At 35.3% G+C, this 15360-nt stretch overlaps 1 long non-coding RNA gene across 1 annotated transcript in view; it reads left to right on the top strand.

Moving 5' to 3' along the window:
* Window positions 1–11713, top strand: part of LOC107312749 — a 119174-nt gene extending 107461 nt beyond the window's left edge. The window contains exon 6 of the long non-coding RNA XR_001554605.2: window positions 11652–11713. This is a non-coding gene — a long non-coding RNA (uncharacterized LOC107312749). The remainder of the gene's footprint in view (window positions 1–11651) is intronic.
* Window positions 11714–15360: the final 3647 nt, after the last annotated feature.

Genomic DNA, 15360 nt, shown 5'->3' on the forward strand with positions numbered 1-15360 from the left:
TTTTTTTTTTTTTTTTTTGAGGGATAGTACTGATTTAAGGAATGCAACATAAGAATGCAACATAGTTCAATATTCTCCCACCCCCCCACCCCTTCTTGAAACCTTGTTCTTGCTTTATTGAGCTTTTTGTAATTCAAGTAGCGTTTAGATATAAAAAGGGCATTCAGATCCTGTCACTCTCAAAAACCTGAATGTTCGGTTGAGTTATATTTTGGATTTAGGCTAGTAATATATCAGTGGTTATGTCAAGTCGTCTTTGAAATGCTGAACTTCTGGTTCACTCAGTTTCATTAGATGTTGTTTTCTCCTTTCCCAGCTGTGAGCACCACATTACAGCAATGAGCTCACTCGCTCTCTCCCGTAACAGGAGTTTGTAATGCCTTCAGTGGATACCCCCTAGTTTTCTCTTATCCTAATAAAAAATGGAAAATCACTCGGGCTTTGTTCCTCAATTACATATTCACCATGTTAACTCTGACATGGGAAAAGTAAAGTTCTAGGTGTACATTTCTAATTAAAATACCATTCCAATTACTAACTCGAAATCAGAATCCTACTGTGTAGTGGTTTATTACAAAATGTATCTGAACAAAGCAACACAGCCCTCCACCTCCTTTTTATTTTTCTTGTCTCTTCAGCAAAATAATAAGCTCGGAACACCAAACTAATCAGAAATAGCATATCAGAGTGAATGAGAGCATGTCTAAGTCCCCCGAAGGCATAATAATGATAGTGCTTGTTAAGGTCACTATTTTAATTTCAAACTACAGCAGCAACTCTTTAAAAAAAATAAATTCACAACCAAGAACTTAGTATTAGCACAGTGTCACAGCATATTTACAGATGTTACATCATGTCTGAGTACTGACAATAACCCCAGAGTGAATAGCTTCAATTGCCTAAATACAGGAACTCATTTAGACCACAGAGAACAATCAACCAGAAATCATAAATACTCAGGATAACAGAAGCCACCAATCATCATCCAATTACCTGTGTAGATAGGCTGTATGCTTTTAGAGAGAAAGTTGCTATGTTAATTCTTGTCTGTTTCTTTGCCTGTAAGGTCTTCAAAAAATAATAAATCTGATCTTGAAATAAATAAGGTTTCAACTTCTCTTATACTTTATTATAATTCTTAGCAGATTAGACTTGGTAAGACTCTTAGCATTTTAAATCTTAAAATACAGTCTTTAAATAAGCTTGTCTTTGCTGACCTGTCACCTCTAAGTTATTTGCAGAGAACTTTGATTAAATAGCATTAACTAAGTCTCTTCCTTAAATGATTTGGAAAAATGTAACTTTAAATAGGTCATTAAAAAAAAAAAAAAAAAAGAGAGAAAAAGCATCAAAAACTTTCTGCACTACTTTCCTCATCTCTTCCCCACAGTCTGCCTCAATAGGTTAAGCTCTGTCTGCATTTGCAAGGGGTTGCAGCCCTTATTACTAACAAAAACAAGGTGTTGAGTCAAACAGGTTCCGTTAGAGACCTCAAAGCTTTCAGTGTGGAACCTCTGCCTACTGGAAATAACATATTTTATATGGAACATATCTTTCTCACTCCTAACTCCTATAATCTCTGTAAATTTTAGAGCTCTCTAGAACATACTCAGTGCTCCCTCCAATCCTATTTCATTAGTGACTCAGGTAGCCTTTTTCAGCTATAGGTCATGGCAGAGACTTTACCTACCTTTATTCTCACTTGCCTTTAGGAAAATGCCATTGTACCAAAACAGACCAACAGGTAGTTACATAACACCAACGAGAGTTTTAAATGGCTTCTGTTTCTATAGCTTGTTAATGGTCTACAAAAGATGTTTGAAATTAAATTAATCTGCAAAACTAGCCTGGCCAGCCTATGAAGCACATCTCTTTTGAATCCTGTTTTTTAGTATGCTAGAAAAAGCTTAAGGGGCAGAGCACTATTTTGCTTTCTCACATTCTCATTTTTGACAGAGGCATTCAAATATAAACAACTCTTTATTTTTCAAATTGCAAGTAAATTCTGGGCTTTGGCCTTGGTCAGGATTCTGAACATTTTAGTCAAGTCCCTTTCAATATTTAGTTGTCATTAACAGACTTCAACCTCTACTACAAACAGCAAATAGTCACAGAAGTTTATAAAGCAGTATGTGAAATTAGGCTCTGTCTCTGACAAACTGGCAACCTAGTATTGAAAAACTTTCTTGATAATCAGTGGCCTTCCATAGTCCCAGAACCTCCAGAGAAGTACATGTTACTAAGGGAAGATAATAATTCCACAATTTCATTAGAAAATGCATTTCTTTTACCTTTGAGAACTGCATATACAGCTAAAAGTTGCCATTTCTGTTTACGTGGCCAGTATATCACACTTCATTCTGTTGGTTGTGTATTGGGAAGTAACCTACAGCAGAAGTGAAATGACTGCATGTATTTACTTTCCAATAAAAACACCCTTCTAGAAACATTTTCAGCTGACCTTTTTTGGTCCTGTTAACTAGGGAAGGAGCTGTTAGCGAGATTGGTTTAGATGCTATAATTGCTTAAACATGACATTTAGGATTCTCTCAGAGGTGAGATGCAATAAGGCACCTTTTCCCAATCAGTGAGCAATGGCTTACATGTCTTGCCATTCTCTTTATCCTCAGCTGTTTCTAAATACAGCTTGTATGTTAGTACCTCTGTAGAGAATGCAGCAAAATTTCAGCCTGTAGGAAGCTTGAGCTGTTAAGAAGATGAGCACAGCACTAATAAAATCTAAACACTTATAGTCAAATCTTGTTTCTGATGCTGCTAAATGGGAACTTACAGCTTAACATAATAGGCAATTTAGCATATAAATGTGCCCCATAAAAGCAGGATGTTGGCAGCGCAAAACTATAAATGTTAACCTTTGGGCAAGCTGTTACAAATGTGCTACAGGCTCTTGCAATTTTAATGAACTTGTTTGTACATACAACATTTTGTACTAAACACTAGGGATAACACACACACCCAATGATGAACACCTTTAGAAATTCAGACTTGTGGGAGTATATCAAGAAGCACTGGTCTACAATGTTACCTTCTTTTGAAGAGAAAAGCCTTGCCATTCTGAAGCTATATCCTAGTCATCTGTTATCAGTCGTTTGGGTCAGAAGGCAACGTTTCCCCTCAGAAGTGTGGCTGGGAAACAATGCGTAACACTCCTAACAGCGTTAGAAAAGGCATATTTGTAACTCAGAGGGTTTGTCATTAAAACTTGTACCCTAGATATGTATAGACATTAATGAATGCCATTTTCGCAAATCACTGTTTTTGGTAAGTTTCTGGAAAGGCAGAAGACATTTTAAAAGTAGGAAATCTGTACTAACTGCAAACCAGTTATCAGGCTAAAATATCAGGCTAAAAGCGGCTAATGGTTGTGTTATGTTCTAGAAGACACTTGTAACCTTTTGCTGAAGGTAGTCTGGGTTTGATGAATCACTGTCTAAGCACCTCCAAATCAGATGAACCTGGAGAACAACCAGACTAAGTTGCTCTCTTTTGGGGGAAGCATTTGCACACATTTTCCACAAGCTTTGCTGCTAGTTAACACATTAAGTACAATTCACCTTGGTAGCAAATATGTTTTCAAATCAAGCCTCTCATATCATTTGTATTTGTACGCCACTTGATTCTAAAGTAGAATTATTCATAACTATTGTTTCAAGCTAGATGTGAGAAAGATTAATGATAGAAAAAATAGATCGTATTCACTCCTAACCAAATTCACTGCCAAACTTTTCCACTTTATGCCCTGTGATCGCCTCAGCAAAATATCAAATTTTCAGTTCACGTTCACACTGTTTAATAACGTGATGTCTTCTGAAACATGCATATCTAACAATGGTTTTACCTTCTCATTCTTTAATATAAGCACTCACAAACCTGTATTTGCTATGAGGTTTTTTTCTTTAGTCACCAACCTTATCTGCCAGCAAAGTATGGATCTAGATAATTCATACAGAGCAGCAAAGGTACTTAGGAATTTCTTCTCACAATTTCTTTCATTTCCTCATTATGAATATATGTATGGATATATGTGCACACATAGGTAACAATCTGGAGGGAGGGGAGTAAAGTCATTGATAGTTTCCAATTATGTGGCACAGCCAACCAGAAAAGTTCTTCCAGCACTGTGCTTTCATATGCAGAACAGTGTATCCAATTTGAATCCTAGAATATTAATAAATAAATAAATATCTGCGTAATGTTTTCTTTTATCTTTTACTTACAGACTCAGAATAACCGTTTTATGTGTCTCTCAATGTACAGTCCTCCATGACTTCAGGACAATCCTTACACATCTCATTCCAATCCAGATCTACTAGAAAAAGTGCTGAAGTTCTCAAAAAGCGGAATTATTATTATTATTATAATTTTACTATAATAAAGTCACAAGGTAATTTCTCCTAATTCAAGCAAAAAAACAGTGAGTAATCATCTTCCATACCCATCCATGTAATACTCGAAAAAGAAGCTACAGTTCAAAACTTTACAATGCTTTAGTATTCATTGGCTGCTTTGTAGCAGCTTTGCTTGTAGAGTTCCATTTCTTTGCAGCATTCATTACCTGCAAGTGAGAAAACTTGTTTCTCTTGGGAAAAGAACCCATCCACCAGACTCCAATTTATCTGAGCCAAGACCAGGAGATCTACACTGGCATAAGAATCATAGAACGGCTTAGGATGTATGTGACCTTAAAGATCATCCAGTTCCAACTCCCTGCCATAGGCAGGGCCGCCAACCCTGCCAATCAGGCTGCCCAGGGCTCCATCCAACCTGGCCTTGAATGTCTTTTGGGACAGGGCACACACAACATCTTGTTCCAGCCCCTCGCCATTCTCCAAGTAAAAAATGTCTACCTTCCTAATATCTAACCTAAGTGTCTTCTTTTTAGTTTAATGACATTCCCCCTTTCTGCTGCAGATACTTAATTTTTAAAATATTTTTTTTCTTTACTTAAAGAGCAAAATCTTAGTTACGATTCAAATCCTCTAACACTAGGGGGGAAAAAAAGTAAGATAAATATTAGGATTATGTCCAATAATGTTGCTTTTTATTGTTGGTCTCAGTGACAGCACACAAACCTGAAATACATCAAATATAAAAATAAGCAAGAATAAACTGAAAATACAGCAGTTTTGTTTCCTTAAATAGTTGTAATGGAAATTGCTGTCCTACTAGTTGGCTAAGAATTAGCTTTCTTAGCTGGCTTTCCAACTACATTTTTTCATAGTATGAAGAGTTACCCTGAAGGAAAATCCTTGGGGTTGCTCTTTCTTTTTCACCTCATTGCCTATTATGATCCCTTGGAAAATAATAATTAAGAAAAAAAAGCTCAGTACTACTGTGGCTCCACTTATGGCAAAAGACAGAATCAGGACAGGAGTACATTTCTCATTGCTCCCATTAGTCTTGTGGAAGATGTTCACTGTCAATAGAAGTTGAAGGTACACCAAGCATAAAGACCCTCAGACAAAGATCATGATAAACACAGCTTCTTGTAGCCTTTCTGCCTCTGACCTTCCTAAGTGTGATTAGTATGTCACGTAAAGGGAAAAAAAACCAACAAAACATTTGCCATATTTTTCATTTACTGGTTTAGGAAACTCAGCACTTTCTTGCCATATCAGATCTGTAGCAATTGCATTATGCTTGTGTGAAAATGTCAGGTGATCTGAAATACAAGTTTGCTTTTTGGCCCATCTTACTGCAGTATCTAAGCCATGTCTGTTTCTTTCCTGTATGCCACAGTTCATTTGTGTCTGTCATGTTATTTGCATGTATGCTTTCATACCAAACTGCAGAATGAAGTCTGTTCAGTAGACTACACCCTGAATGACATACAACCACTGAGTTACTGACATGACTTCCTGCATCGGTGATAGCATTCAGTGCATCAACTGTATTTCTGAATTCTATGTAGTATTCACAGCATCCAGAATATCACTTCAACCAAGATTCATCACCTTTCAAATGAGAAACATCAGCTGATTGAATTAGGTACATTAAGAACTGAATCAAATGCGTACTGCATTAAATCATTCAATGAAATCAGCTTGTATTATAGAATATTGCATTTCTGGATTTATTGCCTGGATTGCCTGCATCTTTAAGGAAACTTATGTGTAATTTCCTTACTGGAATGTTACATTTAAGAGACATTCATGGCTTTTCAGAAAAGCAAGAGCATGTTCTCCTAGATATCATAGAATCATAGAAAGGCTTAGGTTGGAAGAGACCTTAAAGATCATTTATTTCCAGCTCCTTGCCATGGGCTCGCTGTTATGGACTAGATCAGGCTGCCCAGGATCCCATCCAGCCCAACCTTGGCCATCTCCAGGGATGTGGCATCCACAACAACTCTGGGCACCTTGTACCAGCATGTTGATATGTTAAGGTACACTGGTTAAATAAATTATTTTTCTCCATGCAACTGTTCTACTGCCAAATATATCTCAGTGACTCCTTTTCTAACATAACTAGATATTTTTTCCTCTCAAGAGCTGATAATCTGTTGGCAAGCTTTACTATCTATTGCTTGGTACCATTCAATCAAGTACATTCATTTTACTTGTGCAAAAACCTCTTTGAGATTGAGCTTATCAGAGGATTTCTGATTGTGTTTGGTTTCACTTTTATGGTCCCATTTCAGTACTAGCAATTGTGTATAGATATCCCAGAGTAATGATAAATAGAGCTAAGGGTTGTTTATTACAAACCTTTGCTATCTTGAATGTGTTGCCATCTCATTACAACATGTTTCAGCTTCCACATGGTCAGGTCTCTTATTTACACTCCAATGCATATGTGTAGGGAACACTGATATTTAAAGTGGTAGAAAGAAGAGAGAAAGAGCGCAGTTCGTAATACTTTTTCCATATTCACTTGCCATTTTTAACATCAGAAACTGATATCTCAGTATCCAAATTTTCTGCTTTCAGCATTCTCAGATGAAGATCTGGTTAAAGCAACAGACTGAGATAAAGATTATTAGTCTGGGTCACCTGCATTTCTGGGAGCTGTCAGCCAGCCATTGCATAGAGATAATGAGAAGTATGGATTACTTTGCCTTAGACTCTCAAAACAAGTTTGTGAAAACTACAGCAGAATTGCTGTAAGATTCATAACTTTCAGATAAGAAGGTCCAGCTTACCTTTTTCCCTGCTCTCTGTAATACCATTGTGTGATTTCTGATATCAAAGAACATAACGTTCAAGAAACGTTTGGATGTTGTGTTGAGGGATATGATTTAACTGGGAAGTATTGGTGATGGTTGTACTGGATGATCTTCTAGGTCTTTTCCAACCTTGATAATTCTGTGATAACAACCTTTACCTGTATAGCTCTATACAGTATCTACACTCTAGTATTCCAAGGAGAACAAAGTCTATATGCAATACCTCTTTTAGCTGTTTTTTCAATGAGCTCTGTAAGGAAATAGTGTTATTATCATATATAACAAGTAATGAAATTACTGTTGATTTCTAGAATTCCTTAAAAAGATTAAGAAATTATTCTAAAAATAAAGTAAGAATGGATAGTGGGTTGATAGCACTCTGTGCAAGCTCATAGGAAACAACTGGTTCCCTAGCTGTCCTCCCTGCCCATGAGAAGGGATTTCAACAGACTGAAAAAATGAACTGACAGAAACCCAACCAAGTTCAACAGGAGCAAAAGCAAGTGACTGTACTCAGGACATCACAATCCCATGCAAAACTGGAAGGAGGGAGTAGGGGGACAGGGAATGTATCAACCGGCTAGGAAGTCCTTTTGCAGAAAAGGATCTTGAGATCCTGATGGAAAGGCTGAAGATGAGACAGGAATATGTTTTTGTAGGGATGAAGACTAACATTATGCTGCATTTGCATAAGTATGGCCAACAGGTTGACAGAAATGATTATTTCCTTTTTTTTTTACAGCATCTTTTGGATCACATTTAAGACTCTTTGCCCAGTTTTGGGTTCCCAGTAGCTTGTCAAACTTTTTAAAATCAAACATCTAATATTTTTTCAAGTACCTATTGAATGTTTCGTAGAGAAGGCAGAGTTTCCTCAAAGATGCACAGCAGGAAGACTGGTCATGATTGACATAAGCTGTAGCAAAATAAAGTTCTGCTTAGATAATGAATGAAAAATGAATTCACACTGAATATGTTCAAACACTGGAACTAGGGTGCAGTGAGGCTGTGAAATCCCCATTGTTGGAGATACTCAAAACTTGTGAGGAAAAGGCACCGAGCAACTTCACCAACCAAACCATATTTTGAAAGTGGGAGTCAAGATGGTGACCGAAGGACCCTTCCAACATGAAGTATTCTATATTTCTTTGGTTCTAAAATATTGTGTCTGGAGATAATTTAGTTGTTTGTATTCCAGTGTTTACTTTTCCAGAGGACAGGGCTTCTGATTTTTCCTGATGAAAATGCCCTTAACATCTGGTTCTCAAAATAAGAATCCAATGCCAGAATAGTTCTTCAAAAGACAGAGGGTGACTGAAATTATTCCATATCGCAAATTACTAAGAAGGATATGTAATGGAAAAGTGTGTGTTTCCCCATGCTTCCAAGAGTCTATTTCACTGAGATCCAAATAAATGCTGTCAGAACAATGAATAAACTGTTCATCCAGAATGTGAGAAGTGCAGTCTTTCTTCACTGTACTAACTCCCTCTCTAAGGAGCAAAAAAAAAAAAAAAAAAAAAAATTTGCTTTGGTTAAAAGGGCACTCTGTTATATGACTTTCTCTTTTGTAGTCCCAAATCTCATGTCACAATGGGTAAACTTTGCCAGTCAGATGTATATTCAAGTCTAAAGTTATGTTTTGTTGCAGTAAATAATAATAATAATAAATAAATTAAAAAAAAATAAATCGAAGGAAGCAATGACATTGATTTGTGGAAGAACAGGTGGGAACTGAACATACCTTCTCAATCTTTTGCTACATTTGGTGGCACTCACATGCCTTTAACATATGATTTAACCCATTGCATATAAAGTTAACCTTAGAAAATATAGATTTTCTAAGTGCCTGATGTAATAAGCCGAGTTAATAAACAACTTGTACTTTATGACAATTTGAAGATTTTGTTCATAGTATTTTGTCCTCAGTGTTCTATATTTAACATAGATGTCTCACCAAGATATCTCTTCTCTTGTTTTACATTCAACACAGTGGGCTGAAATTCCATTGTGGCCTCCAGAACTTAACTTTTAGGAACCTCAGGCATTTTAGCAAATTTAAAGTGCATAATAAAGAGTTTCATCTTCCTATGGAAGTGACTTGATTTCACTTTAAGGATTAAAAGTGGGATTAAGAATTAAATGTAGGCTAGTTTAAGCATGACATTGAAGCCTTGTGACTAGAAAAGAAATGGGAGGTTCCTAAACATCTACTGCTCTGTGTAAAACACATGAAATTGTTTTGTGTAAAATACAGGCCATAGAACATAGACTGACATGCCTCTTTCATGGCTCCCTGCAGCTGCCCATCTGAGAGACCCCAGTATATAGCATAAATATTACTGAATTATTATGTATTACATATACTTAGTGGTTTTCAGTTGCAATGTTTTATACTTTAAGTTGAAAATATTACCAAGAATTACCTTCAGTACATCATTTATTTCATGCTGATTAGAACATTGTTTGTTATCTAATTAGGCACTGAAAAATGCAAGTGAAATCTTGCTTAGACAAACAAACAAACAAAAGTAAATACAGGTAGGGAAATAAAGCCAACACTAATTGTAATGGCTGACCAATCTCATCCTGAGACTGAAGGTGTACTAAGCTGAAAAAGATGCTATAGGCCTGTAATAGCTAGGAGGGGAAATCACCCCCAAATGATAGCACTAGTTTTCTTTTTTATATTTGATCTGCTTCTTGAACTGCTTGTCCCTGCCTGAAAATGCCCAGGAGCAGGGCAGAAAATGAAGAACTACATAAGACATTGAGTGCTGTCACTGTCTTCCAGTGGGTGTTGAAGATGCATCTACTGTGTCAATGCCATTAAAAGAATTTAATACCTTAATGCAATAACATGTAATTATCTTTATTTGAGCGAGTCTTTATTTGTTGCTTTTACATGAGAAAAGTGCTGTAAGCCCCATTATTTTAAATAAACTAATTTTCTACTCATGATCGCTAAAATAGTTGTTCTGGAATCAGCAGCATGAAAATGAACATTTTATTCACCTCTTCAGGCTCAGAAAATTCATAGAATCACCAAAGTTGGAAAAGACCTCCAAGATAATCCAATTCAACCACCCACATACCATATGTATTTTCTCACTAACCCATGTCCCTTAATACAGCTTCTAAATGTTTATTGTTCTAACCTTTATGCTTCAACTGAAAAGAAATCATAATACTTGTAGCCCTGTGGCCTCGTACAGAATTCCTCTTGCTAATAACTCAAGCTTTGTCCTGAACACTTGGGATGTCAGGACTGATGCTGGTCAGATGCAAAAGCATGCTACAAAACATTAAGAAAGCATTAAAAAGTGAATAGAAAGATAAGGAAAAATGGAGGAAAAAGAAACCCTCATAATTAGCATCACTGGAATGACTTATGTTCTGATTGAAATGCCATAAACTGTCACCCCAAGTCCAGACTTCCCATAATTAATTATGGACTAATAGTAATTCTCTGATTAGACAGTTAGGATTTCAATAATACCAACAATAAATTACCCTCTTTTCATTAAAAAAAAAAAACAAAAAAAAACAAACAAACAAAAAAAACCATAAAGAAACATTTCTAAAATGTTGGAAAATGGGTTTATAATGACAAATACTATTAAAAACAACAACAAAAACTATATAAAAACTGTAAAATCTTAAAATATTGTCCCTATCCAAAATTTATTATGAGTAATTATAATCACTGAAGTACTATGTGACGTACTGATTCAGTTTCTGTCAATAAATATATATTGATTATACCCTTACTAATATTTATGTACAACATAAGGAACACAAAAACAAAGTGATTCCAATTAAATTATTTACTTCTTGTAAAACACTTCTCTACCTGTGTAATTTTCAGGATAGTGGATAAAAGCTTGGTGTCAACAAGTATGTATGCGGCATTATATAGTTCAAAAACAGTGCCACACAATAACTGTTGTGCACACATTGTGTGTAAGTATCACAAAACTCGAAGTAAGTTGCAGATCTGATGATCCATAAGAAACAAAAAAAAAGGAAATAAAAGTTATTTTACTCCATGAATCAATAAGCTAAATAGATTTAATGAAACTACTTGTAAAGATTGTTTTTACCATAGGCCCAGGTACACCTGATCTTATTTTCCACACCTTTAGTAGTCATATGGCGTTATAATTTTACTTGAAAAACTGCACAGAAAAACAGCCTTGAGGCCATAGCAGTTTAATTTAACATGTTAGAAAGTAGCCAGATATCCTCATGCTCTTATCAGAATCATTAATATGCTACGTGAAAACATGAACAACAAAAATCCCTCATTTATTCTCCCTGCATATCAGCAGGATTAACGTCAAAAGCTCTCCAACTTCCTGAATAAAATGTTTCTTGTTTTTGCTATGACAAATGAGAAAGAAATCTCAGCCTGAACTTTTTCATCTGCAGATTATTTTCTTTTGTGATTTGTATTTTTTGACAGCTCCAGGTGAAGCAGAGGTAGTACCAGCCACCCATCCTTGTTGGCAGAAAGACAACAGAAAAGTACAGATCGATACAAAATCCTAATTCTCAACATTCTACTCTCATCTCAGGTTTTCTATCCTGTATTCTGCGAGTTAGAATGGTGATGTGATTCCATTAAAATAACACTAGGACATGGGATAAAGATTTCTCAGACCCTGTTTGTTACTTTACTGGCGGAGAGACCTATGCAATTAATCCCTCTCAACAAGGACTACCAAGTGCGTGGATGCACACCGTCGGGGACTATGTAGCACAGAATCTCTACCCTGGAGAGGCAAACTAATTCTATTTGCTCTTTCTTTCCACGGAGGATAATAAAAGTTCTTCCTTGTCTTTCAGAAATATGCAAAGGCACTATTAATACAGTTCACTCTCTTTATTCTGGGTTTTATTAAAAAGTTATTTTCTTGAATTAGATCTGAAATTTCTACTTTTGCAGAATTGTCTGGACCAAATCGTGCCTAAAATCATGAGCTAAAAATGAATAACTTGGAAAAAGAAGTTGCGATTGCAATTTCAAATTATTAACCCCAAATCAAAAATATCAGTTATTTTTGTATTAAGACTTCTTCCCTTTCCAAAGCCACACAATACAGCTAGGAAAAACAGAGGAAATTATAAAGCACTGAAAGAAAATCCTTTATTCCTCCAGCCTTACTAACTGTACTCCACAAGAATATCTTCATGCAGGACTAATCCATAACTAAAGTAAATGAAATAATTATTTATGCAGAGTTGTTTTGTTTGTTTGTTTGTTTTTGGTTTTTTGTTTGTTTGTTTTTGTTTTTGTTTTTTCAGATCATTTTGCCCTTCAGAAATTGTATGAGAATGGGAAAGAAGTATAAAGTTAAGTAGTCTTAATGCTCCTGTGCTAGGAATTCCCAAATTCATTCATTTTCTCTTGCAAGCAATATAATTTTGCTTGTGAATCTACTAAAAATAATATCTCTAAAATGAGAGGGCCTTACCAACTATTCACAATGACAAAGCTACAATTTCAGTTAGACTAAAATACTCTATATGATCTAGATACAACCATCTAGAATAAACATAACAGTTACAAAAGAAGATGACCAGCAGTTTCAAAAGACAAAGTTTTGGGTTTTTTTTCTTACCCATCAGTTAATAGCAAATCTCTCAGTCCAGTTCCGAGAGTTTCAAGCTGATACACGCTAGATTTTTGATGGCTAAATACAGTCAATGCACATCCCCAAAGCTGACTTTAATACTAAAAACAAACTAACTAAAAAGCTACACCTAGAAATAATGAAGTAACTGTCATTCATAGAGCTGCTGCAGCGCTCAGGCCATTCAATGAAAATTTCCAAGATAAATCTAGAAAATTCCACAGAACATTTGCTGTGACCTGTCCCAATGCTTTCCTTCAGATTTAGTCTGCCCAAAGTTAGTGTAGCTACATTAAGCCCAGACCTTCTGAGTCATTTTAGTTGGCTTTCAACCATTCAACATACTATGCTTCATTTTGTGTACCATATAGGCAACCCCGTGTGATTTTATATTTAGGACTCTCTCCATCATACTGTGATTCTGGATCGTAATGTCTCCCAGAGCAGCAGTAATACTCGACTCTTGTGCAGTCACCTACAACATTTCCTGCAGCTCAGAAATCAAATTTTAATTAGCATCAAAGAAGACAAGAAGAGGAAAACCATTTTTTCCCCACTTTCCTTATGGATTTAAATTGATAATTTGTTTAAAGCACTGTGGAATCTTGTTTTGTTTTGTTTGTTTGTTTGTTTTAATTTCATTTGTAGATATTCAGTGTTTCTGAAAGTGCTTTACCTTTCCCATAGACATGTAAATTCTGTTTCTTGAACCACTAGTACCACAGTGGATAATTTTAATTATTTTTCTTCCTTCATATCTCTGAATATGATTTCCTGCAGTCATTCTGGCACTATTATGACCAACTGTGAAATTTCATCTGTGTATGAAGTCTTCATATCCTGATCTAAATTTCCTAGTTAAATCTGTGGCTGTACGAAGTCCTTGTTATACCTATCACACATTTAGAGATATATTCCTACAATATAAAGTACCATAGAAGCACTGATGAGATTGATAGCATACAAGATATGCTCTCCCATATGAAATTGATTTCTGAAACAAACTTAAATAGACAATACAATGAAGTACTATTTTCATCTTATTATATCATTTTTGTTGTATGATGCCTCCTATCCTCAAATATATTGGCTTGTCAGTTAAATAATAGTCTCCTTAAATTAGTAATTTGAAACAAATCAGTTACATATGTTAAATAAAAGAGTCTTTATGAAAACTAATTGGATTGTATATGGAATTTATTGACTTGTAATTAGAATATATTGGTTTGTATGTAGCAAATTGTTTACACTGTGTGTGCCGTCTGCTGTGATCAGTAATCATCACATTTAAAACAGATGGGATTTCTGTATAGAGCATATTGGGTTTTAAATGCATTATAATATACTGTAGCAGTTGACATGCTCAAATACATGTATGAAGTTACAGAACTCAAATAAATGGACTTCTTTTTTTAAAAAAAACCTCTAGCCGTAGAGCCTATGTATTTCAAGAAATAGTCAAGCTATTAGAAATGTTTATTTATGATTCTATTCTCATACTGTGTCCAAATGAAGGAACTACATCCCACTAGCTGTTAATGAAATGAAGATTCTCATTAGACTATATGAATTTTACATGAGCATATTTTGCCTTTGACATGCATATTTAATCAAACTAATATATCCAAGAAAATCTGATGATTGATAGCACCTGGAAAAGTTGTACTGTGAGCAGCATGTAACACTGTGGAGCATCAAGGTTAGATCTTTATAAACAGATGTCCAGTTTTTGTCTCAGTAAATCTATGCATTGCACCATGACAAAAAACCAGGCTTATGTCTGGGATTGCAATAGCCTATTGTCTACGGAGGTCCAGCTGCTACAATGATCACACACTGACAGTCAGCTTGAAGTCCTAAACAGAGATTGATACTGCAGTAACAGACAGAAACAGCTTCAGAGAGACATGCTAAGGAGACAGGGGAAATCTGAGCACTGCAGGACATAATCGACTTCAAACTATACTTAAAGTTAAATATGAACTATCTGGAAACACAAGAGAATTACAAATTGAGTCTCATCATTTTGGCTGCCTGTGCTATAGTGTCTTATTTTTTCAGACTAGAGCAATGCAAATAGTTTTATAATAAAAGTGGAGAGAAAAAAAAAAAAAAAAAAAAGCACTATCTTCATGTCTTTCTAAGAAAAAAGTAAATATGTTTTTGTATTGTTCTTTTTTTCCTGTACTTTTACAGCCAGCACAAACAGTTTTGTGTCATTTCCTGTTTCAAAGCTATTATTAATTTTGAATAGAGTGGCTCTCAGTATCGACACAGCAATTATAGAAGAATATTAACCATTACATAATATAGACATATTTAATTGAAAAGTTCATTAATATTGAAAAAATGACACTTTTTATTCTACACTATTTTGTATATGCTGATGTATATAAAGTTCAACTGACTCCTTCTGAAAAATTATTTGAGTACAAGGTTTATAAATGGCTGATCTCAATTTAGTACTGAGTGCTCTCAAACGTTAGGTGAAGCACCTGTTGCCCTGTTAAAATAAAATAAATCCATCGTATTCCTATA

Source organism: Coturnix japonica, chromosome 4, assembly GCF_001577835.2.
Source record: "Coturnix japonica isolate 7356 chromosome 4, Coturnix japonica 2.1, whole genome shotgun sequence".
NCBI lineage: Eukaryota > Metazoa > Chordata > Aves > Galliformes > Phasianidae > Coturnix > Coturnix japonica.